This window comes from Lathyrus oleraceus, chromosome 2 (assembly GCF_024323335.1).
Source record: "Lathyrus oleraceus cultivar Zhongwan6 chromosome 2, CAAS_Psat_ZW6_1.0, whole genome shotgun sequence".
NCBI lineage: Eukaryota > Viridiplantae > Streptophyta > Magnoliopsida > Fabales > Fabaceae > Lathyrus > Lathyrus oleraceus.
In genome coordinates, this window is record NC_066580.1 from 251718386 (window position 1) to 251722244 (window position 3859).

Sequence of the window (3859 nt, forward strand, 5' to 3'; positions counted from 1 at the left end):
ATTTTTTTCCAACATAACATTTGAATTAGACATCACAAGGTTTCCGATGCATTTGGTCTCACCTCAAAATCATAAAAATTAAGGAAGTTAGGTCCTTGAGAAGTTGACCAAAAATTAGGGTTTCAGTCAAAATGACCTATAATGTTTTGAAATGAATGATGACCTTCCAAGTTTCAAATGGATTTTTGATGAACATGAAAGTTGTTCATATGGTTCTTAAGAACATTGTTTCTCTTGGGGTCATCTTAATTTGACAAACACATCACAAGTTATATCTCAGTGGATCTCAATTTAGTCAGATGACTTGACTGGTCAACTTCTCAAAGCCAAACTTCAAATCTTAATGAATGAATGATTGATTAACCTCACATAAGCTCATATATGCATACAATAATTAATGAAAGAACTTACTTTGATTAAATTTGATCATAGGTTGAGGTTGCTTCATGAGCAAGGCATAGTCAATGCATAGTTGAATTAGGGTTTCCTTGGGAAACAATCCTCAAGCCCTTTGGGTTATCTTGATCAAATTGGCAATTAAGATATTTGGGAGACATATATGATGATTGGGAACTTTGTGGACCATTGTCATGCTTGTTCTCATCTTCATCTAGCCACTTCATTGAGCATATGAGCCTCCTAGGAGCAGAGGATCACATGATCACTTGAGCTTCAAAACAAAAGAGTCAGTGACATATTTTTGTGCTTTTGGTTAGTAAAAAAATAAGAAAAGCAATAATATACAATACAAGCATGCTTGGTGGTCTCAAACCACTCACACAAGTCCCACCCCATGGTTAAGGAGCCACACATGCTATGATCCTTGAGGCAATGCATTGAGCGAATAATATGATGCCATGAGGGATCTTAGGGTCAAAATTAGGGTCTTACAGATGCCCCTATTTAAGGTCATTCTAGCCGGAGATATGAAGGTTAAAATCTTCGTCTCGACGAGGTAGAATGGGCTTAAATAATAACAAAGAGACAAATTTTGGTCCCTGACAGTCCTCATGATGCAAATGTATGCATGCAAAATAAAATCTCCGTGGTGAATAATTGCCACAAAGAAAAAGAAATTGAGAGAAACTAAAAAATCGATATGAGTAACACGCTCACTAGGGAGACAGAGACTTTGGGGAGAAATAAGGTAAAATACGTGTGTAGGTCACGACTTGAAAACTTGCTGGGAGACACGAAGGGATTCCACGAAAATAAATCAATGGAAAGACTCGAACTGACACAAAGATGCATGTATTGGGGAAAATGCCAATACAACAAAACTATCCACAAAGGATACCTCGGATGAAAATCCGGACTCAGACGGGGACGCCCACAAAGGACTCAGATGAGGAAGAAAAAGCGAGATATTACCGGTTACTGGGTAATAAACTCAAAGCGAGACATGTTATCAAAAACACCAGTTACTGGGTGAGAGAACAACACGCTCAGGGAGAAAGAATATCTAAGACCGTTATAAAGGTGAGAGATGTCAATCATCCGAAACATCTGAGAAGGACCTAAAAGGCACATCTCAACTCAGGAAAATCTGACTCCACAAGGGACAAAAAGTCATAATAGGGAGCAGAAGGAAGGAACACCAGGGATACCGGTTACTGGGAATATAATATGTGACCAACCAGTCGTGAATTGGGAACATATCCAAGACACTCATCATCCGAAAGAAGGGCTGAAAAAGCAAACTCGACTTACAGGATGGGCATTCGATTCCATAAGGAAATATGAATCTTACTCAACTGGGGAAGAAAAAGACTTCGATTGAAGAGCACATGAGATATATTATCTATTACCGTCATAACGTAGATAACGTACTCGCGGGGAAGATTATCCACAACCGGTTACTGGGTTAATGAAGGATAAATCGACCGAAAAAGAAAGGACACCGGGCTACCGGGTACTGGGTATATAATGATGACCAATCAAAAGGAGAAACAATCATTACCAATCAAAAGGGTAAATGAAAGATGACTCGCGGGGGATGAATTGCTTAACAGAAGCAATTATCCACGAGATATATCACCGGTTACTGGGTGATATACTATAAAATGAAGGGATATCGATACCGGTTACTGGGTAAGGATAACCAACAAAGAGGGGATTACATCTACCGGTTACTGGGTAGAAAACCACAGAAATAGGATTTACAATTACCGGTTACTGGGTAGAAGGCCACAAATCCACTAGGGAAAGGTGAACAATTACTGGTTATTTAGCGATTGAACAACTAAACCACAAGGAACAGCAGGGGAATAACAAGAAAGGAGTCGATCTAGGAACAAACTAGAAAGACACAATCAAACAAGACTCAACCCAATGAGGATATAACTCAGGGGGAGTAATTCCATCCAGATACATAACTGGGAAAGAAACTAAAATAATAATCATCCACGAGGACATAACTCAGTGGGGAATAAAGAAGGAAAGATAAACACTTTCTGCTTATGGGGCTGACTCTATATGGAGAGATCAGACACCAACATCTGCTTAGGGAAGAATACTTCACCAATAGCAGGAGATAACAAGCAAAGATATATGGCAAAGAATGCATCATGAATGACTCAATGCTATGATTATGCATGTATATGCGTGACTTGTGTATGATTAATGCTGACAAACAGACATATCTAACACAAACAGGCTGAAGAAACACGAACGAGCCTCAGGTATAACATCACAAAAGAGAAAGGACAGGCCCACAGGAGAAATCAACTCTGGCCGGGATGATCTAATACAGGAGATATAAACCACTGCTGGGGATAGGCAAAGTCTCAGCTGGGGAACATGCAGAGCAACCGTCGGGGATTTGCTGTTGAACAAACATAAGATCCGTCGTAGAAGAAACTCTACTGGGGAACTGAACACGGATAAGATTTGTCGTAGAAGAAACTCTACTGGGGAAATTATCAAGGAATGATATGGAACTCTGTGGGGAACAACCGCCAAACAGAAGCTTCAACAATCAAAACATTCCCACTTGTTTGCTGGAGAGACATCTCTGCCTAGGGGAGAGAGAACAATTTGCTTCACTGGGGAAGGAAATAAACATCTTGACCACCAACTCTATAGTCGGAAGAAATCTTCCAGTAAGGAGGGGAAACAAATTATCAGGCTTGGATCAGGCAACTCCACTGGGGATGGACTGCAGGCGTCCATACTGGGGATAGTCTGCTATAAGTAACCCTACTGGGAATGAGTTATAGATAAACTCAAAGGGAGACACCTCTGCTGAAGGGATTAGAAACGAATCCTTCGTCAACATGTGCCATGCTGGGGATAAAAAGGGGAACAAACTCTTCACCAACTGCTCTAGGCAACTACTGCTGAGGAGATAACTGAAAGATAGCTTTGCAGGGAACACATGCCTACTCCGCTGGAGACTTCTACTCATGCTGGGAAAAACAAACTTCCTCATGAATAGATAGCATATCAACTTTTATCAATCTATAAGGGATTTTAGGTCAGTCCACACAAGGGATGACAACCATATAATTGATAAACACAAATGCTAGGGCCTGATATAGAAGGATATATGTCTCTAAAAGATCAAGGCAAGAACTGGAACAGAAGGGATCACCCATAAATCAATCATCCAGCCGATCACGGATTGCTAAGACTCCGCGAGGGAAACAAACATGTATGCACAAACAAATTATCCATGAGTGCACTGGATGTACATCCATAACTTATCAGACTTTCTAGGAAGCTGATGATGTATCCTTCTTTCTGCACTTACTGGGGAGACATCTGAAAGCTGACGAAGAGGATATAAGAATGCCAGAATATGAACAAATGTCTTACCTTGGAAATCGTACTATCCTTGGGAGAGCACTGAAGACGTTCC